The 24,255-nt window shown below is 43.2% G+C and overlaps 1 protein-coding gene across 2 annotated transcripts in view; it reads left to right on the top strand.

Annotated features, from left to right (window-relative positions):
• Positions 1-1,490: 1,490 nt before the first annotated feature.
• Positions 1,491-24,255, top strand: part of TACC1 (transforming acidic coiled-coil containing protein 1) — a 119,443-nt gene continuing 96,678 nt past the window's right edge. The window contains exon 1 of one of the 2 annotated variants that reach the window (XM_038560034.1): positions 1,491-1,858. The gene's annotated coding sequence lies outside the window, so the exon portion shown is untranslated. The remainder of the gene's footprint in view (positions 1,859-24,255) is intronic. The other variant, XM_038560042.1, reaches the window with a different exon arrangement.

Below are 24,255 nucleotides of genomic sequence, written 5' to 3'. Positions count from 1 at the left end.
TTGGGGATAAAAACCAAGTGAGGGAGTATAGTATATTACATGTACTGTTATGTTAAGAAACAAAATGGGCAACTAGTTAAATACTCTAATGATGGGTTAAATTTTGCTGATTATGATTATTTCCACACAAAACCAAAATTGAAATGACAGACTCTCCAAATTTCAGAATATGAACACATTTTAATTACTTTCGAGTTTAGGTACAAAACTCAAGCTAGGAATAGACAAAAAATCACCTACGTTAGTCTTGCTTTGCTGACTGGATAACAATATGTGATTAATACATCAACTCAAAAATCTAAAAATTGCTACCCTCAGCCTATGTATTATTTTTATAAATGAAGGAGAGTTCTAGAACATTTGAAATTTTCTAACCTCATGAACTGGCTCCCCCCAAATTATTCTTATCTTGCTTACACTATTAATTTGTTTATTACTCCCCTTCTTTTAATAAACAGAGCAGAGGGGATGTCCTCATTTCCTGTTTGTGAGCAAATCCCCAATTAGCACTGTGAGAACTACTGAGTTTTATTGCAAGAGTCAACAAGACTCTAAAGGTTCCCAATTTGTGGTGGCATTTGACAATTCACAGATGTGCCACCCTCTGGGTGATTACCAACAGCTGAATCTTACAATGGCTTCTCACCCCAATGCACCCCCACCCACGGCCTCCAAGAATCACAACCAGCACACTTGCAGCCCCATCCCTGAGGGGCTGAGGACACGGTTTGTTATGTGCAACCAGACTCTCTTGGGAAAGGTAGCCGTGCCTGTGTCACCATCATAGAAAGACCTAGAACTAAGTGAGGGCTTTGAAGACCAGCCTTCCCGCTCTTTACCACACTCCTTGCACCCTGCACTGTGAGTGGAGATGTGAGCAGGGACAAGGCTGACCTAGACCAGAGTTTAAGGACAGTTTCACTGTAATCTTTTACCAGTTATTACTGTTGTTGTTTTTCCATTAGAAGAGAGGGGGAAAACAGTCAAGAGAAATATGGGTGTGTATAGTTCTTGAAATCCAGAGGTTCAGATGGAAAAAAAAAAAATCTATCAAAAATGTCCCTAGAACAAAGCTTGGCAAAATAAATAGCTTTTAAAAAAAAGATTTTATTAATTTATTCATGAGGGACACAGAGAGAGGTAGAGACACAGGCAGAGGGAGAAGCAGGATCCTTGCAGGGAGCCAGATGTGGGACTTGATCCCAGGACCCTGGGATCCACCCTGAGCCAAAGGCAGAGGCTCAACCACTGAGCCATCCAGGCGTCCTTTTTTCTTAAAAAAAAAAAAAAAAGAAGAAGGAAAAAAAAAGCTGAACGTTGTAACAGGAGAAATTTTCTCACAAGGAGAAGTTGTTCCTGAGCCAAGTTGAGGCAGAGGAAAAATTTTCCAGCATGTCAGGAACGAAGCTGACGTTCCATTAAGAACAAAAAAATATTTTTTTAAAAAATGTGCTAAAGGAAAGCATCAGCGGAAACCAGAGTCCAGACGGAGCTTGAAGCTGCCGACGGGGCGCGGCGGGGAGAGCCCACGGAAGGCCGGCGCTGGAGGGAGACGCGGGCCCGTCTCCCCGAGCTCCCAGCCCCCGTGGACATTTCCTGTTCTGCCTCTGGAAGTTCAAGCCAAAAATGACAAAACATCCTTTTCCCTCTGACCGAGTGCTTGGTTGGGAGACCATCCCCTTCCCAGGCCAGTGACCTCAGGGCCCGCCCTCGCCTTCCTTCCGCGGAACCCCTCCCTGAGCAGCGGCGTGGGCTCCGGGGAGCAGGGACGGAGCCGCTTCCCCGGGAGGGATGATGGAGCTGCCGTAGCAGGTGGGGCCAGAGGTGGAGAGAGACCACGGGGACCCTGGCCCCAGAGGTAGGAACCGGGCAGAGGGAGCTGGACGTTCTTGCGGTCGTTGGACAGTCACTGAGCACCAGGAGGCGCTTGCCCTTTAAGCCTTGGGCTGTGAGGGCTCTGCCCGTGGGTGCTGTGCTGGGTGCGCGCGTGTGCTGGCTGGGTGGGTGCGTGTGCTGGCTGGATGCGCGCGTGTGCTGGCTGGGTGCGTGCGTGTGCTGCCCGGTGCGTGCGTGTGCTGGCTGGGTGCGCGCGTGTGCTGCCCGGTGCGTGTGTGTGCTGCCCGGTGCGTGCGTGTGCTGGCTGGGTGGGTGCGTGTGCTGCCCGGTGCGTGTGTGTGCTGCCCGGTGCGTGCGTGTGCTGGCTGGGTGCGCGCGTGTGCTGCCCGGTGCGTGCGTGTGCTGGCTGGGTGCGCGCGTGTGCTGCCCGGTGCGTGCGTGTGCTGGCTGGGGGCGCGCATGTGCTGCCCGGTGCGTGCGTGTGCTGCTTTGTGCGTGCGTGTGCTGGCTGGGTGCGCACGTGTGCTGCCCGTTGCGTGCGTGTGCTGGCCGGGTGGGCGCGTGTGCTGGGCGGGGGGGTGGGGGGGGGCGTGTGCTGGCCGGTGGGGGGGCGCGTGTGCTGGCCGGGTGGGTGCGTGTGCTGGCCGGGTAGGCGGACTCTCAGGCAAGAAGGTCAGATGTCTTCTCTCTCCCTCTCCTTCCCAATTGAGCTTGAACTCTCCGGCTCCTGGAAGCACATGTTTTGTTTGGGTTCTGGTATGGAAAATGTCGTGGGAGGACTCTGAGAGTTCCTTGATTTCTGTTTTGTGTGTGTGTGTGTGTGTGTGTGTGTGTGTGTGTGTATTTTGTGGTGTTGTCTGAGTCCCTGGAAGTCAAGGAGCGTTCATTGTACCTTGAACTCTGGACAGATTGACAGAGAAATGAGTGAAGTGCTGCAACCAGGACCCTATGCTCTGCTGCTCCCCTTCACCCCCAAGGTGGTCACACTCTGCAGCTGTCCCTCCAGGTATGGGGATGTGGCACAGACCCCCAGGGCCCTGGAGCACCAGGGCTGTGCATTCATGGAGTTTGAGACACAGGTGACGGTGGCAGAGGTTCCCATCCACCCAGGAGGCCCTTAGCTCTGCTGGGGACGCGCTCGTCAGTCCGGGGCTGGAAGGCTAGGCTTGGTGCCATACATGCTGACATGGACGGACATCGAGAACTCCACATGGCTTCTGCACAAGGAATACTCAAAAATTTATGAAGCAGTCATAAATGAAGCACTTCTATGCCCTTCATTTGAACTCCTATGGCTTTTACATCCCTGTACCACACACAGCGCTCCTTAGCCACACACATAGTACATTGTGCTCTTCTTTAACGGGCCAGATAAATGAGAGGGTGAACTGAGCAAACTTATCAGAACCTATTAGTTGGTGATCCCAAGACAGCAGCCAACTCTTACCGAGCGCTGGCTGGGTGCCAGGCACTGTTCTAAGGGCAGTAGGTGTCATTGGCATCATCCTTATTGACAGATGAGGAAGCTGAAGCCAGAGGGACAACTAGTCCATGGCAGAAATGGGACCTGCACTGAGGTAGCCTCCGTTTTGAGTCCCAGCTGCCATGCTCTGAAACCAGGAAGAGCGGGATTTGAATCTTGGTTCCAGCATTGCCTGGCTGGGTGGCTCTAGATAAGTTATATGTCCTCATCCTCAGTTTTCTCATCTGTAAAATGGGATAGCAATAACCCCACCTCACAGAGGTATTGTGAGAGGTAAATTAGTTGTAAGAGACTATTTTATTGAAGGAAATGAACAATACAAGCAAGCTCTCCCCAGTCCCTGTAGTGTGTGGTATAAATGTAGAAGGATCTCATGCAACTGAAAGCCTCAAGGTTCTGCAGGAGCTAGCAAGAGTGCTGTACCCTCCACGAGGGACATTGGAGTTTCCTTGGCAGCCAGTGCAGGACTGCAGTTGCCAGCTCCCTGGACTCCAAACTCCCTAAGGGCAGGGCTCATGTAGTATGTATCTTTGTTTCTCTTAAAAAAAAAAAAATGGTTCTCAAACTGTGGCCTGAAGACACTGTTGCTTTTCAGAAGGGACACAGGGTCTTTTTGGGAAGGAGTTCAACCAGGAGCCTATGAGTGTTCCAGGAGCCTCCTCCTCCCACTTCCAACAAAGCAGCTCTACCTTTACTGACTCGTATGTTGGGGTGCCCAGTTGGAAGAAAGTTTTGAAAATAATTTTCAACACCTGCTAACCCGGAACAAGAAATGCATCTGGGCTGAAAGTGACCGCTTATGGAGTGGAGTTGATTCACAGAAGGATTCTTAGCTTCCCTGTCTACGCTCTCACGCGGCCCTCCCACCACCTCCTACTTAGTGATCATCTCCTGCTACGGGGTGCCCAGGGGGGCTGTGGGCCATCTCAGGCAGCCTGCCCTCCTCCCGCACAGGGACTGGCAAGGGGCAGAGCAGCAGAGAGCTTAGGTTACAACCTGGCCTCTCTCTGCGTCTTTTCTGAATGTGCCCTTCTCAACTCTGCTCACAGTTGGGGACTGCATGGTCAATAATCATAATAGCTATTATTTTTTTAAATAATAAATTTATTTTTTATTGGTGTTCAATTTGCCAACATACAGAATAACACCCAGTGCTCATCCCGTCAAGTGCCCCCCTCAGTGCCCGCCACCCAGTCACCCCCACCCCCTGCCCTCCTCCCCTTCCATCACCCCTAGCTCGTTTCCCAGAGTTAGGAGTCTTTATGTTCTGTCTCCCTTTCTGATATTTCCCACACATTTCTTCTCTCTTCCCTTATATTCCCTTTCACTATTATTTATATTCCCCAAATGAATGAGGACATATACTGTTTGTCCTTCTCCGATTGACTTATTTCACTCAACATAATACCCTCCAGTTCCATCCACGTTGAAGCAAATGGTGGGTATTTGTCATTTCTAATGGCTGAGTAATATTCCATTGTATACATAAACCACATCTCCTTTATCCATTCATCTTTCAATGGACACCGAGGCTCCTTCCACAGTTTGGCTATTGTCATAATAGCTATTATTGATCTTCTTTAATGATAACAGCTTGCTGATGGAGCCAGGCACTCTGATGGACACAAGACATGGATTAGCTCATGTAATCCCCACAAAAGCCCTATAAGGCGGTTCGGCATGTTCCGCATCGAAAATGCTGATATGGCATCGAAAGATAGAGACATGAATGCACATGCTCAAGGGCACCCAGCCAGTTAGTGCTGACCGTGGGTTTGGAGCCTCATCCTCCAAGTCTCAGCCACACTGCCTCAAATATTTTTGCAGCTCTGTTTGACAGAGGTAAGAGGGATATCATTGTGAGTGTGTTTTGTTCATATTTTTGGCAAAGGATACCCCAGAGAAAAGGCTGGGAAGAACAAAGTGACAGGGTTAGGACAGAATGTTCCATGGAAGCAAGGGTGCTTCTGTGAAAGAGTGGAGTCGGGATTTCTGTTCAAGCTGTATCCTGGTTATAAACTTCACCTCTTCTCTCAGGGGTGGTATGGTTTAGCGGGAAAGAGCAGCTATGTAGCCAGACTCCTCGGGTTCAAATCCTAGTTCTCCCACATGTTGGCTAGGTCATTCGTAGGCAAATTATTAAAGTAGAGATATCCCATGTAGAGGGATGATAATGACAGTATCTATCTCACAGAGCTATCATCATGATAAGATGACCTAGTCCACAAAAAGCATTTAGAACTGTGTCTGGCACATAGTAAACACTAAGTGAATATATTATTATGTGTAAAAGAGGTTTTTGGATTAACCTTAGACAGTGGGGCAGCCATCTGGAAATAAGTAACTGGTGTTCAAGAATATAAGATGGACACTAATAATTTCAACTGTGAGCTTGGGGGAGACGGTTGTTCCTGGACTCCAATCAGAAAGGACCAGAGTCCCCAAGAGACGTACCTTAGGTCTTAAGACCTACCAGAAAGAACTGAGATGTTTTCCCAGAGATTAAAGAGGTAGAACCGAAACAACTAGTCTTTAGGATCATCTTGTCAAATTGGACCTTTTGATTACATGAAGTACAATTATTTATCTTTGAAGTTATTGAAATTAGTTCCATCTCTGACCTATTGTTATTCAAAAAACAAATTTGCTGTTTTTTTCAGTGATTAAATACCATTGGTTGAACCCCTTGTATTTTTGGAAGGATGACTTTAAGATTTCAAGCTGAGATATGAAATTTAAGAGCTAAATATAGCAGACAAAAAAAACAGTAAGGAGATCATGAATTACAAAAGAATTTTGTGGCTTTTTCAAAGGACAGATCTGTGAGCAGAACTTAAATCTAGATTAGATTTGCAATGATTCTGAAAGTCATACACATCAGTTTGGCAACCTTTACTGGAAGTAAAAGTAGGCAAGAAATAAATGAGTAACTGACATTTATTGAGTACTTACTAGGAGCCAGGCCTTGTGCTAAGGGCTTCATATGCATTTTCTCATTTGTTTAATCTTCAAAACTGCACATCAAGTGACTACTCCTATTATCCCCGGTTTACAAATGAGGAAGGCATGGTCTAGAGGAGGAAAGGATGTGCACAAACACGCAGAGCTGGCAGGTGCTAGGGTCGGCACCGACTCAGGACTGTCTGGTTTGCCTGCAGGTGCTTCAATCTTGTAGTTTGGTTCTAGTAGATCTAATCCTTCCTGACTTAGTCCATTTCAGTCTGTTTGAAATGTGCTGTGTTTGGAAGAGGATGGAGGGGCAGTAACACCCACAGCATGAGGTTTGAGTACAGCACTCAGGCGTTTTGGATAATAGGTGGCAGAAGATACAAAGGGCACCTGATGGGGGTGGGGGTGGGCACAGTGCACCTGCATGTAAGCAAGCGTGTTATCAGGCAGGGCCGAGCGTGGGTAAACCTGTGGAGGCGGTTGCCACCTTAACCTGCCCCCACGCTCTCCCAGAGGCCCTATGTCCAGGGATTCCTCCCTCCTTTTCTGCAAGGATCTCTGTCACTTTCTGATAAGAAGAGAAGGTCCCAGCTGTAGCCTCCCAGGAGCCCTACTCTGCCTCTAATCCCCTCAGTACCCTGTAACTAAAATTAATCCTTGTTCTTGTCCACCAGAACTCCCTTTGGCCAGTGCTTGAGTTTTAGCAAACCCCTCCGAAGTGATTACTAAATGAATTAATATGCAAGTTCGGCTCTAGTGGGAGACTTAGATTTCATGGTGGCAAGGAATAGGAGAAGCATTTTGGAGGAGGGAGACCTTCCCCACTGCCCCTCCCAGGCATCCCCTAACTGCATTCCATGGTTAAAATCTACCCATCACTGGAAAGCAAGCTCTTTTCTGAGGCTCTGAGGTCCTCAGTGCAAGCTTCTCTTGTCTTCTTTTTTTTAAATTCAATTAGACAACATATAGTGCATCATTAGTTTCAGATGCAGTGTTCACTAATTCATCAGTTGCACATAACACCCAGTGCTCACCACATCATGTGCCCTCCTGAATGCCCATCACTTAGGCACCCCAGCCTCCCACCCCCTCCCCTCCAGCAACCCTCAGTTTGTTTCCTAGGGTTGAGTCCTTCATGGTTTGTCTCCCTTTCTGATGACTTCCCATTCTGGTTCCTCTCTCTTTCCCTATGATCCTCTGCGATGTTTCTTATCTCTTGTGTTCTTGAAAGAGAAGCTGCTTATCTGAATTCTCAGAAAACATTTATAGCACCAACTCAACCGGGATAGCTCTAGGCGGTATGTGCAGTGGGTGAGGCTGTCCCTCAGTGCCCAGGGCCCTCTCTTTCTGTCTGTTGTCCTTTCTGGTGGCCCGCGCTCACCCACCTTCTCAGACCCTCACATGCAGACTCCTTTTCCTTCCTTATCTCCAACAGGACCTTCGGGCCCTTAACTCACTGAACAACCTTAAACCACATGCTTCCCAAGAGTGGGTTGTGTGTATGATGAGATTCAAATGGTTTTGCTGAGAACAAGTTGACCATGGAATATAGGAATCAGCAGTTTGGGGAGGGCTTTTAAGGATTTAGGGATATAGGTTCTTGTTAGACCCCTGACCCCCAAATCACACACTTAGAAAGCAGTGCTCATGGGGGGCCCGTCAGGAGTTAGGGAGAGTCCTAATTAATGATGATGGTAGGTCTGGGGGAGGAGAGGAAACCTACTGTTTATCCCAGGCCACCCAAGGTATATGTGGATGGGGGAGGAGGGGCGGGGGGCTTACACCTCCTATACTTTCAGGCCTGGAGGGCTAGTGAAGATATTCTCTTCCTTTGCCTCATCCTCCATTTTGAAAAAGAGGTTCCAAACAGAAGCAGACAGGAGTGGTAGAAAAGGCAGACATAATACAGAACAAAATGTCTCAAGGCAGCAGAGGAAGGCTTGGTATATGTTCATTGTTCAATGTGGGGCTCTCCTGGACCCTTGGAACTTTCCATGGTTTGGCTTTCTGGCTAATTATTACCATCTGTGTGGTTGCTGGCAGCCACCCCTGTGCTGGGCCTGCCAGTGGAGTTGCCGGGCCAGTCCGAGGGCTGCACCAGCCACTGACAGCTGCTGAGGTCCCCTTGAGTTTTTCTTGAGGCACAAACAGATGTCCCCCAGACTGCATCCTGGCCATTGGGTAAGTGGCTTGCCTTTCTGCCTGCCTCCCCGAATCATGCAGTCGGCTGTCCAGGGGCGGATCTGGTTTTCTGGCCACACGTTTTCCTTCCCCGCACACCTGTGATATGTCCACACTGTGAGTGAACACAGCCTGCTCCTTTCCTTGGAGTGGCTCGGGAACCAACAGGCACAGCACATCCCCACACAGATACGGAGATGCGTCATGGAAAAGAGAGGCTGCTTATATTTTAGTAAGTAAACAGCTGTCAGGACTCTGGGCACACATCAGCCTCTGCCTGGTAAGGCATTCAGTCTGCTTCTAGAATCCCGAGCATCAGAGTTGAGAGGGATCTTAAAGACTTTGTAGTCCAAATCCCTCGTTTTACAGATAAGAAGACTGTCTAGGGAAGTAGGGACTTGCCCAAGGCCACAGAGCTAGGATCGACGGGGCTTTCTATCTCACAAAGCCAATCTGTTAATGGATGGTCGTGAGAAGGGATTGAGGTTTTATGGGTGCCAGCTACTTCCATTTGCCCTTATAAATCCACTCTCTACTCTTCTCCACTGTTCTGTGTGTCCAGGATGCTACCTGAATGGCTCCCTTGCATTTGACTTCTGGTTAGAGGCAGGCAACAGAGGCCCTGGCAGGAAATCAGAGCAAGGGGAGAGAGTGATATGAGGTGTGTATCCCACCTGCTATCTCTGCGTTGCTGTGGGCCAACTGTGTCCCCTGCCTGCAGGCACGGCTCTGTCAGACAGCCCTCTTGCTCCACAAGGCTCTGTCCCCCAGGCCTTCAGGCCTAGGGTGGTGCCCAAAGCTCCCCGACTGTTCAGCTCTGTGAAACTACACTCTTTTGAGGTCTCAAACTCTACCCGGCCTTCCTGTACAGTCCCTTTACTAAACTCTCAAACTGGGGAGTGTTAGCTGCCAGGGTCCTGACAGAGATACCTGTGAGTGGCTTTATCACAGGAAGAAAAATCTATATGAAGGGAAGGTGAAATTTAGGAAGATAATGTATAAGTTTCCTGTGGCTGCTACAACAAATGATCGCACACTTGGGAGTTTAAATTGGGGTTGCCTGGGTAGTGCAGTTGGCTAAGGATCCATCTTTTTTTTTTTTTTTTAAGATTTTATTTACTTATTCATGACAGACACAGAGAGAGGGGCAGAGACACAGGCAGAGGGAGAAGCAGGTTCCATGCAGGGAGCCCAACGTGGGACTCCATCCCAGGTCTCCAGGATCACACCCCAGGCTGCAGGCAGCACTAAACCGCTGAGCCACCAGGGCTGCCCTTGCTAAGGATCCAACTCTTGGTTTCAGCTCAGGTCATGATCTCAGGGTCCTGGGATCAAGCCCTACATCGAGCTCCCTGCTTAGCAAGGAGTCTGCTTGGGATTGTTTCTCTCCCTCCCCCTTTACTCCCCCCTTGCTTGCTCTTTCTCTCTCTAAAATAAATAAATGAATATTTAAAAAAATAAAACAACCCCAAAACAGCAGAAATTTATTCTTTTAGCATTCTGGAGGCCAGAAGTCCAGAATCAGCATTACTAGGCAGAAATCAAGGTCTCAATAGGGCCACTATGCTCCAAAGAGAGTCAGAGAGAATCTGTGCCTTGCCTTTTCAGCTTCTAGTGGTGGCCACTATTCCTTAGCTTGTGGCCGCATCACTTCAGTTATCTGCCTCTGTGGTCACATTGCCTATTCCTCTTCTGTGTGTGAAATCTTTCTCTGCTTCCCTCTTATAAGGACTCTTGTGACTGCATGTAGGGCCCACCCAGATAATAGAAGAGAATATGTCCATTTCAAAATCCTTAATTACATTTGCAAATAAAATAACATTTTTCTAAATAAGGTCACATTCATAGGTTGCAGGTAGTGGGACCTGATATCTTTGGGGTCATTCATTATTCAGCTTACTACAGAGAGTGAGAGAGGCACCAATGAATCCCTTCAGAACAATTTTTTTTAAAAAAATTATTATTTTAGAATAGATTTAGGTTAATGAAAAACTCGAGGAGAAGGAACAGAGATTTCCCACATGCCTCCTGCCCCCACACATGCATAGCCTCCACCATTATCAAGAACACTCACCAGAATGGTCCGTTTTTGTCAACGATGAACCCACACTGACACATCATTATCACATAAAGTCCACTGCTTACCTTAGGGCTCATTCTATGGTGGTGTACATTCTATGCATTTGGACAAATATATAATAACTTACATCCATCATTATACTCATACGGAGTATTTTCACTGCCCTAAAAATCCTCTATGTGCTGCCTATCTATCTCTCCTCACACCCCCCTACCCTGGCAACCATTGATCTTTTTACTATCTCCACAGTTTTTGCCCTTTCCAGAATGTCCCCATAGTTGGAATCATGTTAGCATTTAGTCTTTTCAATGGCTTCTTTCACTTAGTAATATGTAGTTAAGGTTTCTCAATGTCTTTTCATAGCTCATTTCTTTTTTAGCCCTGAAAAATATTCCATTATCTGGATTACCACAATTTATTTATTAATTCACCTACTAAAGGACATCCTGGTTGTTTTCAGGTTTTGGCAATTATGAATAAAGATGCTATAAATGTATGTGTGCATTTTTGTATGGATATAAGTTTTCAGCTCCATTCGATTAATACCAAGGGATATGATTGCTAGATTGTGTGGTAAGAGTACATTTAGTTTTATGTGAAATTGCCAAGACAATTGCCAGTTGTCTTCCAAGGCGGCTGTTCCATTTTACTTTCTCACTAGCAGTGTATGAAAGTTTCTGTTGCTCCATATCCTCACCAGTATTTGGTGTTGTCAGTGTTCCAGATTTTGACCACTCTCATAAGTGTGTAGTAGTATCTCGTTGTTTTAATTTGCATTTTTCTGATAATGTATGACATGGAGCATCTTTTCAAATGCTTATTTGCCATCTGCATAGCTTCTTGATTGAAATGTCTGTTATGGTCTTTGGCTCATTTTTTAATGGTTCCTGGTTTCTTTATTGTTGAGTTTTAAAAGTTCTTCATGAATTTTATCTTATTTATTTATTTATTTTTTATTTTATTTATTTATTCATGAGAGATACAGAGAGAGGCAGAGACATAGGCAGAGGGAGAAACAGGCTCCCTGCAGAGAGCCTGATGCCGAGACTCAATCCCAGAACCCCTGGGATCCCTACCTGAGCCAAAAGCAGATGCTCAACTGCGCCACCCAGGGGCCCTTCTTCATAAATTTTAGATAACAATCCTTTATCAGATGTGTCATTTGTAGGGCACCTGGTTGGCTCACTCAGAAGAGCATGTGACTTTCAAATCCTTCGGGGTTGTGAGTTAAAGCCTCATGTTGGGTGTAGACATCACTAAAAAATAAGTAAACTTTAAAAAAAAGGTATGTCCTTTGCATATATTTTATCCCAGTCTATGGCCTATCTTCTCATTCTCTAGACAATGTCTTTCCCAGAACAGAAAAAATTTAATTTTAATGAATCCAAATTATTAATAATTTCTTTCATGCATTGTATCTTCAGTGTTGTATCAAAAAGTCGTCTCCACACCCAATGTCATCTAGATTTTCTCCTATATTATTTTTAGATGTTTTATAATTTTGCATTTTATTTTATTTTGAAAGATTTCTTTATTTATTTGAGGCAGAAAGAGAGAGAGAGAGAGAGAGAGAGAGAGAGAGAACAAGCAGTGAGAGGGGCAGAGGGACAAGCAGACTCCCCGCTGAGCAGGGAGCCTGACTTGGGGCTGATCCCAGGACCCTGAGATCATGACCTTAGCTGAAGGCAGATGCTTAACCAACTCAACCACCCAAGTGCCCCATTTTGCAATTTACATTTAGGTCTGTGATCCATTTTGAGGCAGTTTTGTGTAGGGTATAAGGTCCATTTGTTCCAGCACATTTGTTGAAAAGACTGTATTTGCTCTATTGTCTTGCCTTTGCTCCTTTGACTGTATGTATGGGTCTATTTGTATGTGGCTCTATTTCTGTGTTCTCTGTTATGTTCTATTGATTTATTTGTCTATTCTTTCACCAATACCACACTGTCTTGAGTACTGTAGCTTTATAATAAGCCTTGAAATCAGGTAGTATCTGTCCTACCACTTTGTTCCTCTCCTTCAAAATCATGTTGGCCATTGTGGGCCTTGTGCCTCTCCATATAAACTTTATTTTTTTTTAATTTTCTTTATTTATTCATGAGAGACACACAGAGAGAGAGAGAGAGAGAGAGAGAGGAGCAGAGACACAGGTGGAGGGAGAAGTAGGCTCCATGTAGGGAGCCCGATGTGGGACTTGATCCCGGGTCTCCAGGATCACAACCTGAGCCAAATGCAGAAGCTCAACCACTGAGCCACCCAGGCACCCTCCATATAAACTTTAAAATCAATTTGTGGATATCCAAATGATTGCCATGGTGATTCTGCTTATGAATCTCTGCTCTGGTAAGCAATGGCTTTCTGCACTCACTTGTCCGTCTAATCTTGGGTGCAGTGGTTTGTCCTGTATCCTTCCCTCTCTTACAGATCCAAGAAGAGTTGTTGACTTTTCAGTCTGTTCAGATTTTTATTTGCTGTTAGGACAGAGTAGTAACTTCCAAGCCCTTTACATGCAGGACCAGAAAATTCCAGAACAATTTTAGTGGCATGCATTTATTGATACCTCTATGTTTGACTAAAGCATTCTTCCATCATTGGGAGACACATATTGCTGAAGATGCCTTTCAGTCCCTAGATTCTAATTCCCTTATTTTTGGGCCTGGCTGCTGGATCTCACTGTGACCTTCCCATTCTAAAGTTGGTTGTGTAGTCACCAAGCAAAATGTTGTGGGAAACAAAATGGTGGCAGATGTGATGGGGACACGCAAGTTGTGGAAAGGCTTAGCCTGGGGACATTTAGTATGTGGAAGTCATTTGACTCAAGGAGTTCAAATCCAAGCACAAAACTGAAAGAAATTACTTAGCTCCATCACCTTCTTTCCAGATGAGGAAAATGAGACCCAGAGAGGGAAATTTCCCTACCCACAGCTGGTGAATGACAGATTCAGGACTAAAATAGAGGTTATAGGACTTAGTCTAAGGACTTTTCCATTATGCCATCTTCTCACCTTCTTCTCACACCTTCTCACTAACTGCCTTCCTTCTGGGCAATCTTCGGGTTTTCTTTGTGGGATTTCTACCCTGAGTATTCCATTTGCTAGAAGTTGGTAGGCAGCAGGAATGCACTAGATATTGTCTGTTATGACACAAAATAAGAAAACAATGATGAGAATTGAGGCTTAGATAACTGCCACTCAGAGTCCACAACAGGATGAAGAGCTGGTATCAATATAAACCAACACACAGCTTCCTTCATTGAGAAGGTCTTGCTCTGAAAGACAAACCAGCAGAGCTAAACAGTGTCCTTCATGATGTGGTTGATTTACATTCTGCTACAAGCTCCTTATCTCATCACAGACCAGTGTGATGATCATCACTGGCTAGAGGACAACAGTAAAAGCATGGCTTCAATGTTGCTTAAGCAAACCGATCCCCCAAATAGGTCATGTTGATAGATAAAGACATCAGAGAAGGTAATGGTTCCTCTGTCCAGAATGCATTTAGTCAGTGGAGTCCAGATTTGGGGCCATTTCTAAGGGGGATAATGACATTCCAGAAATTATCCAACAATGACTGACTTATGGAGCATAAATTTTGTGCAGATAAAAGAGAAGCTGTTTTAAAAGTGCTTACTTACCACAGTTCACAGTATATGAAAAAGCACTAAATAAGTTAATAAACAATTTTATTGCTATTGTATTATCATCCAGTACCAGTTGCCTATGTCAAGTGAGACACATGTGAAGAATCTAGAGGTTTCCAGCTTGAACTAAAGAAAACTTAGAGGAATGCAAATCCATATGTTCGAAGAACTATCATGTAGAAGAAAGTAGATCAATTTTTTAATTTGTTCATTCAACTAATAAATCTTTTTGAGTGCTCACTGTATTCCTAGACTCTTCTAGGTTCTTACGAAGATTGCTGTGGGCAAGAATGAGGTTCTGGCTCTCATGGGAGGGGCTGGTTATGAGGCAATACGTAAAATAAAAATAATTTCAACATAAACCAAGACAAGGTAAGATGATGGGCGTGGAGATGCTTCTTCAGACTGAGTAGTTAGAAGCACCGTCACAGAGGTGATGATGTTTGAGGTGAGTCCTGAATGACAATAAAGGCAGCCACATGAAGATCTAGGGTAGGAGGGATCTAGGCAGAAGATCTTCAAACATCACTAAAGGTGGTAAAGATTCTTGGCAGGCAGATGTTAGCTAAACATAAGGAAGTTAATTTTAACAATATAAGGGAGTGTTTTTAAAAACAAGCCTTTTATTTTACAATAGTTGTAGATTTACAGAAAAATTATGAAGATAGTATAGAGTGTTCCAATATAACCCACATCCAGAATTCTCCGTAATTAACATTAACATTTGTGTGCTACCTATGTCACAATTAATGAACCAGTATTGATTCATTATTATTAACTGAAGTCCATACTTTATTTAATTTCTTTAGTTTTTACCTAATGTCCACTTTCTGTTCCAAGATCCCATTGAGAGTGCCATATTGCATTTAGTAGTTATAACTCCTCTGGTTACTTTCAGTTTGACAGTTTCTCAGACTTCTCTTGTTTTTGACAACCCAGGAAGTTTTGAGGACTGTTGATCCCATATTTTGTAAAATGTCTCTATTGGAATTTGTGTTATGTTGTTCTCATGATTACACTGTGGTTATGGGTTTTTAGAAGGACGATCACAGAAGTAAAGTACTGTTTCCTTGCATCATATCAAGGATACATACTGTCAACATGACTTATCACTATTGGTGTCTACCTTGATCACATGGCTGAGGCAGTGTTTGTCAGATTTCTTCACTGCAATTCTTGTTTTCCTCTGTCCATATGGTACTCTTTGGAAGGAAGTCACTATGTGCTGCCCATGCTTAAAGAATAGAGAGTTAAGAATTGCCTCATTGGGATTGGACTGTCTATATAAGTTAGTTGGAATTTTTCTTCATGAAACATTTGTCTTTTCATTTATTTATTTGTTAAATTGTTTACTTATATTGTAGAAACTTATGCATAATGATTTCATACTTCAGGTTATAACCCAACTCTAATTTAATAATTTCATTTCCCAATTTATTTCAGCTTTGACGATCAGAAACTTTCAGTTGGTGTCTATGTCTCCATGTTATACTTCTATCAACATGGGTTTTGGTGTTGTGTTTGTTTCTTTCTTGAACACCTCTTAATTTCTGGCAGTATAAGATGCTCCATCATCTATACATTTCTTGCCCCAGTCCTAGAATTACCCATTTCTCCAAGTAGCCCTGGTTCCTTTTATTGGAGAAAGGAATTGAAAACCAAGCTCTGGGTGATATATATATATATATATATATATATATATATATATATATATATATAAATTTGCTGCTACTGAGGTGCTGTTGCTTTCACGCCCCCTCAGCTAATAGAGCAAGATACATGTGTGTATACTCAGCTATGTATATACACATACTTATAAATATTTCTATATGTAACCATCTGAATCTATATGGAACAAAATGTGGATTCATACTTATGTCTCTGGCTCTAATCTATAACCACATGGCTCCTTCTAGACCTCCCTTTGCTTACTAGTAACTTCCTACTTCAGTCGAGAAACCTGGCTCCCACCACCTTCCATCCATTTATCATTGTTCAATTGCAATATACATGGATAGTGGTATTAGACTTTATGAATATGTGCTCCCAAGGGAAACAACTTTATCAGCTGGAATACAGTGCTTAATGTGTAGTTTCTTTGACCTTTAGTCTTACAGACTCCACTTGTTTCCAAAGTTACGTAGGTCAGCACCCTTTTCCCCTCAATACTGCAAGTAAAGGTGTTTTGAAGATTTGTAATACAGTTAGATTATTTTGTCCATCTGCATCCCATCCTGGGATCTCTTGACCTCCTAAGTGATTTTTCCTTAATGTTTACATTAAGGTTCACTTTTTGTGCTGTAAAATTATATGGGTTTTGACAAATGTGTAGTGTCATGTTTCCACCATTATAGTATCATAAAGAATAGTTTATGCCCTGGGCACCTGGCTGGCTCAGTCAGAAGAGCATATGACTCTTAGTCTTGGGGTCATGAGTTCAAGCCCAATGTTGTGGGTTGAGTTTACTGAATTAAAAAAAAAATTAAAAACAAAAGTTCATGCCCTAAAAAAAAAAAATCCCCCGTGCTTCATGTATTAAGGCTTATTGAGGAGTAACATTTGGACAGAAGAGAAAGCAAGGTGGGGCAAGAGAACCTTCAGACTGCAGTTCTAAGTCTCTGCCAGGCCAGTGAGGAGCTCCAAAGCAAACATTGTTCTCTAAGAGGAGTGCCATGCTGGGCAGGAGTGGTCAGGCCTTGGTTCCGCAACTTTGCTCAGACATTGGCTGGGAACTCTCAGCTTTTGAGCTGAGGTGGAGCTGAAGGCACCAACAGCTGGAGGTTATCAGCTAACCACATTCCTTGAAGCTGGGTTGCTAAGTCCTTTCTTGGAAAGAGATCTGAGGGCTGCAGTTCTTTGTCTGCCAAAAGTATCTTCGAAAATTGCAATAGAGGTTGGCTGACTGTTGGTCATGATTCTCAAGCAGAGGATTCCTGAATCTGGTGAGATTTGGAATCAGATAATCCCATTGCCCCCTTTCAGCTCTTGGGCCTTATGACTGTCTCTCAGCATGCTTTGATCCAGGCAATCCAGGTATGTTTCCCGCATTCATTTCAACCTGCTCAATCCTCTGTTTCCCTTCTTGCACTGACCGTCTTATGCCCTGCTGTGTCCTAGAGGTAGGATCAGTCCCTTCCTCCCAGGGTCTATTCATGGAGGGACTGAAGAGCCAGATGATGGAGTCTATAGCTTCCACCTGTGCTGTCCACACCTTTTGGATCTCAGATGCTCAAGAAAATGGTTAACTATAACCATTGTTATACTAATACATTGATACTAATCAATAGCAATGTGGATGACTGAGTTGAACGCAGATCAAACACTTGAGAGCACAGGCAAGAAGGTCGAAAAAATTCAAAGTTAAGACTACCCAAAGCAAATCCTGACCTGATACCACCCCTCCATGGAGCACGGGGAAAAGGTAAACAACAGCACTCCCTGCTGATCAATGCCTATACTACATCTGGCAAGGTGTCATATTTTTATTTTCTTCCATCCCAACTCCCGTGGGTAGCCCTGGAGTTTCACTGGCAGGTACCCATAGTTCCAGTGCAATTCTAGCCTTTTTTTGTAGGAAGGTGTAACGCTTTCAAACTTCTTGAGGAAAGAGTGGCTCTGATGTTTTGTTCTACCTGCACTCAATCTTTGTGTTTAACCTGCTTATGGTTCAAAGCCTGTTTTATTCTTGTAACTTGGCAGCTCTGGCTGGCTCGCAAATGTCCTAAGATAAATAATTAAGGTCCCGACATGCCCTCTAAGGACAGTCAACTTCTAAGCCAAAAAACGTTTTATATTTACTTTTTGCTCTTTAGAGATTTCCCTGGAATGTTTACTTCTGCTTTGCAGCATTTTTAAACTCCATACGTCCTGTTGGTTTGCCTAGCCAGAACACAATAGCATTGTTGTTGTTGCTTTTAAAATATTTAAGCTGCTATTTTGTTTTTTTTGTTTTGTTTTGTTTTTTTTGTTTTTTTAAGCTGCTATTTTGATACAATGGACCATCATACTGATTTTTAATTCCAAATTTAATGCTCACAAGTTGCCAACCATCTGTTTTTTTCTATCCACTTTTTCATTTCTTGGTGCAATGACTAAAGTTGGAACCTGCTGGTTCAGAGAGTAGAAATACAGTATATTTTCCCTACTCTCCAACCCTCAGCACCAGACAGTGGGGTTGAAATCCATGTTTAAATACCTAGAGGTCGGGGCGCCTGGCAGGCTCGGTCGGTAGAGCACGTGATTCTTGATCTCGGGGTTTTGATTTGGAGCTCCATGTTAGGTATAGGATTACTTAAAAATAAATACCCAAAGGTTGCTCCAGGTCACTACTCCCGAGTTAGATGAGACACAAAAAAGTGCCAAGAGTTAATGTTCCAAGAAGACACTTGAGGTTACTGATTCCAGGATGTTTTTTTTTTTTTTTAAGATTTTATTTATTTATTCATGAGAGACACAGAGAGAGAGGCAGAGAGAGGGAGAAGCAGGCTCCATGCAGGGAGCCCGACGTGGGACCCGATCCCGGGTCTCCAGGATCAGGCCCCAGGCCAAAGGCGAGCCACCGGGCTGCCCAAGGATGTTTGAATTATAGGTAGGTTCTGTCTCTGAAGACAATGCCAGGGCACACACAAAAAAATCCTGCTTTAAAAACAAAATCAATAGAAAGTACACAAAGGATATAGTCCCTGAGCCATTATGTAAGAATAGAAATGATAAGTAAATGAAATAAAAAGCAAAAGAAGTTTTTTTTTTTTTTTTTTTTTTTTTTTTTTTTTTTTTTAAGTGCTTTCATTGCTCTCCTGGAGAATACAGATTGAAATTGTGAACTTGGCAGTTGTTCCCACAGGAAGAGGGCAGCATCACAGGTCTGAAACACAAGCTTTCTTCTGGAAACTGCCCACTTATTATGGATGACGGTTGTATCACCTTGAATAGAGGGAACAAAGACTGTGTGTGTGTGTCTGTGTGTGTGCGTGCGTGTGTTTGTGTGCCATAATTCAGCTTTGCTAGCACAAAGTGTAAGAGAACAGTCCTACACGGAGTGGTGGAATCGTGGAGGAATTTCTGAGAATTAGCCTTAGGCAAAAGGCTTTTGGCTGGAAACTTGCACTGAAAACCTACCTTATAAGTAAGCATGCGACTTTCACCTGACTTAATTTTCTACAGTCCCAAGGGCTCCAGCCAGAGCAAAGGTCTTGGTCTGGGTTGCTGGCATGTTCACTCTTCAGAGTAAACTGAGAATAAATTCAAAGACAAATCACCAAAGGTAATTTCTTTCTTTGACATGGTATATAATTGGGGTGGTTTTTAATGGAAAATTTTCATATTTTCTCATCAAAGTAATAGATACGTAATCTTTGTATTTGGATTAAGTAGGGATGAAGGAAATGAGAAGGGAGGAAAGAACAAAGAACTGGGTGGGGTGGAGAAATCTGAGTCCCGGTTGCAGCCTTGGCATATCTCTGGAACCTTGGGGAAGTCTCAAGCGTTTCAGGCCTTGGCTCAGTTACATTAATAAAAGAAGCTGGGGGCACCTGGGTGGCTCAGTTGGTTAAGCGTCTGCCTTGTCTCAGGTCATGATCCTGGGGTCCTGGGATCAAGCCCCACATCAGGCTCCCTGCTTAGTGGAGACTCTGCTTCTCCCTCTTCTTCTACTTGTGCTCATTCTTTGTCAAATAAATAAAATCATAAAAAAATAAATAAATAAAAGAAGCTTGAATTGGATGATCTTTAAGGTCCTTTCCAGCTCAGTCCTAGGAATCAGACTCTTAGTTTTGACTTTTTTGTTGTTGTTGTTGTTGTTATGGTTAGGCAGTGCCACAACAATGATGTGAGGTGGAATGAGGGTCAGAAGGGTCATTGTGAGGCTGATAGCAGGTCTCAGGCCACTCTCTACCTTCTGCAACATTTTTGCAAAGATGATTTCAGAGTAAGATAGACATCAGGGTAGGTGTCTGTATGTACTTGTTGAATGAATGAGTGAATGAATGAGTGCATAAATGAATGAATCATTCAGGGCAGGACAGAGGGAGAAGAGAATGGAAATATCCAGCTAGAGGAAGTTTATTTGGGATAGAGTATAGATTTGTGTCGATGGCAGTGATGGCTGGGGGTAGGTTTTATGGACGCATTCAGCAGGAGCTGCCCTTCAGCCCTGGGAAGTACTAGGGTTAGAGGTGAATTTTTACACAGTCTTTTTTTTTTTTTTTTTTTTTTAAGATTTTATTTATGGGGCACCTGGGTGGCTCAGTGACTGTCTGCCTTTGGTTCAGGGTGTGATACCGGGGTCCTGAGATCGAGTCCCACATCGGGCTCCCCACAGAGGGCCTGCTTCTCCCTCTGCCTATGTCTCTCTCTCTGTGTGTCTCTCATGAATAAATACATAAAATCTTAAAAGTCTATATTTTATTTATTTGAGAGAGAGAGAGATTGGGGGAGGAGCAGAGGGAGAGGGACAAGCAGACTCTGCAGAGTACAGACCCCACTGCCTGGCTCGATCTCACGACCCTGAGATCAGGACCTGAGCCACCTGAACCAAAACCCAAAGTTGGCAGATGCTTAACTGACTGAGCCACCCAGGTGCCCCTAATTTACACATACTCTTTATCTAAGGAATAGATAGAATGATTGCTGACAGGGCCACTCAGTAATACAGTCCTTCCAGTACAGATGGCTCAAGTACAACGTAATAGGACTTTCGTTCTCTACAATCTGATGACCAGAATATTCATTAGGATTTGCTTTGGCTGAGGTTTACAGAAATCTAAAATAATAGTGGTTTATTTTTTCTCTCACATAAAAAGTCTGTGGCACAGACTTGGGGGCTCTGTGGTGTCACAGATTCAGGCTCCTTCCACCTCAGGAAGAAATATGGCCACGTGAATTGAGCCATCCTATCCACATTCCAGCCAGCAGGGAAAAGAAAGGGCCAGAAAGGGCTCACCTCCTGCCTTAGTCTATTTGGGCTGCTATAACAAAATACAACAGGCTGTGTAGCATATAAATGTATTTCTCACAGTTTTGGAAGCTGAAAGTCCAAGATCAGGTTGTACTCTGGTGAGGGCCCTCTTCTGAATTCATGGCAGATGCTTTCGAGCTGTTGTCCTCAAATAGTGGAAGGGGCAAGGAATCTCTCTGGAGTCTCTTTTACAAGGGCACTAATCTCATTCATGAGTGCTCCACCCTCATGATTTAAGCACTCCCCAAAGTTTCCATCTCTTAATACCATCACTCTTGGGGGCTATTCAACATATGAATTTAAGGGAGACACAAATATTCAGACAATAGTACCTTCCCACCCCACCCCTAATAATGACACTTCATGTAAGTTGAACTTGGCACTTTTCTTTTTATCCCATTGACCAACACTTAGTTACATTGCCATACCCATGTGCAATGGAGACCAGGAAACACAGCTGTTATTCATAATAGCTAAAAGTCAAGGTTGTTTTTTATTTGTTTGACTAAGAGAGAAAAGAAAAAGTTATTAGGGAATATTAATTTTTGTCACCTTAAGATATTATAGACTTACTGCAATTATGCTTCCATTATTCAACTCCTTTGGGTGCTTATCCCTTAAAATTGTCTTCAGGACACATAGCAAATTATTTTCAGTATTCTAAATGAATCTTCATCTTGTGGAGGTGGATTTGATTTTTGAAACTGGGCCCACTCAGGACAACTATGATGAGCAAGATGGGTGATAAAGCTGAGCATTATCATCTCATAAGAACAACATATGGTCTTCTACCCTGAATATTATGGACCATTCTGGTTATTATGACCATCCTTGCAGAAAATAACTCTAAGACTTGAACACGATATATAAATTGACTACCTGAGGGTACTGAAGAGGAAACAGAAGTAAATAGATTCTGGTGTGGCATGTGAGCTTGGAGAGGAGGGGATGAGGAGTCATACAAGTAAGGCCTCCACCACCACAACTTTTAGTTGTGACTAAAGCTGAACAACTGAAGCTAATTGTAGCTCACAAAGTGGCTTGTGTAATAGAGGGGCAACATTAAAAACTCTACAGTCTTGCTGTCCTAGGGAATAAAAAGTCAGGTCAGAGCAACACGAATGCTGAAAAAGTGGGAGAACCCAGCAAGGAAACTGTTAAAAAGGAGACACCCCACCCCACCGACCAAATTTCTAATCAATTGCTGAACCACATACATGCAGAACACACTCAAAGCAGTTGAGCTAGACAAAAAGATCTACACTCAGGCTGGAGCTGCCACCCAAGAAACAGTTCGCAGTTCAAGCCCAGCAAGAAAATCATTTGTTCAAACAAAGGAAAAAGCAACTCTCATCAGAGAGAAAAATAATGGAATCTGAAATCTCTGCAACTTAGCCTTTATGAGGTCCAAGCTGCAGTCCAAAGTTACCTAACAGGTAAAGAACCATGAAGCTGAAACACATCCTTCAAAGTCAATCAGATCTAACCCGAAGATGAATAAGATGTGGGAATCTTAAAACACAGGATTCTTAAGTGTTTTTATAGTTTTAAAAGACTTTACACCTAAGTAAATGAAGCAAATGAAGCAAAGAAAATTAAGGAAAAAACGCTTGTTTTCAAAGAATCAGAATCTCAGCAGAGAAATGGAAAGTTTCAGTGGAGAAATTAAAACCATAAAAAAGAACCAAAAGGAAATCCCTTTTAATGTGTTGCTTTCTTTCTGCATTCCAGGTTTATAACATTTTGACTAAGGTGTGCCTTAGAGTAGACTTTTATTTTACTTTTATTTTGTGTTTATTTTACTTGGTGTTTTTCCAGCATCTTGTGTCTGCAGATTTCTGACTTTTATTACATTTGGGAAGCATTTGGTTGTCATTTCTTCAAATATTTTTTCCACTCCATTTTCTTCTCTCCTTCTGCAATTCCAATCAGATGTATGTTTACTGTTTGATATCATCTAACAAGTCCCTAAGATTTTGTTCATTTAATTTTTTAAAAGATTTTATTTATTTCTATGAGAGAGAGCACAACACACATGAGAGAGAGAGAGAGAGAGAGAGCATGTGCAAGTGAGAGCATGGGGCAGGGGAAAGGGTTAGAGGGAGAGGGAGAAGCAGAGCAGGGAGCCCAATGTGGGCAGATTTCAGGACCCTGGGATCATGACCTGCGCCCAACACAGATGCTTAACCAATTGAGCCACTCAGGCACCCCTGTTCATTTTATTTTTGATATTTTTTCCTGTTACTCATCTTGAGTAATTTTGGTTGATCTATCTTACTTATTCTTTCATTTAACATATCCATTTGGTTGTTAAGTCCATCTGCTCAATTCTTTTAAGAATTGCACTTTTCATTTCTAGAATTTGCATGAAGAAGTACATTATTAACTTTAATGGGCTATGAAAAGTTAAGGATGTATTTTGTAATTTATAGGTCAACCATTAATATAAAAATGCAGACACCGTAGCTAAAGAACCATCAATAAAACTAAAATGGAATATTTATAAAATATTAAAGTAATACCAAAAAAAGGCAGGAAATGGGAAATGAAGAAGCAGAAGAGAAAAGTTGGCAACAAAAATATAAAATGATAGAACCCAATTAACCATATTAATAATTACATCAAATGTTAATAGCCTAAACACTCATCAAAAGACTAAAATTGGTGATTATTCTTAAGTGGATCAAAAAAGCCAAATGTAACACCTCACTGGAAAAGATATATAGATGGCAAATAAACATGAAAGATGTGCCACATCATATGTAATTAGGAGTCTACAAATTAAAACAATAGATACCACTGGATGCCTATTAGAATGGCAAAAATTCAGGACACTGGTGACACTAGATACTGGTGAGGATGTGGATCAACAGGAACTCTCATCCATTGCTTGTAGGAGTGCAAAATGGTACAGTTCCTTTGGAAGAAAGTTTGGTGGTTTCTTACAAATAAACACTCTTACCATCCAGCAATTACATTTCTTGACGTTTACCCAAATTAGTTGAAAACTTTTGTATAAACAAAAATTTTCACATAATGTTTAGAGCTGCTTTATTCATAATTGCCAAAAACTCCCAAGGTAACCAAGAGGTCCTTTAGTAGGTGAATGGATAAATAAACTGTGGTACATC

This window comes from Canis lupus, chromosome 16, assembly GCF_011100685.1.
Source record: "Canis lupus familiaris isolate Mischka breed German Shepherd chromosome 16, alternate assembly UU_Cfam_GSD_1.0, whole genome shotgun sequence".
Taxonomy (NCBI): domain Eukaryota; kingdom Metazoa; phylum Chordata; class Mammalia; order Carnivora; family Canidae; genus Canis; species Canis lupus.
Note: the sequence above shows the minus strand (reverse complement) of the source record. Positions and strands in the feature narration are given on the sequence as shown.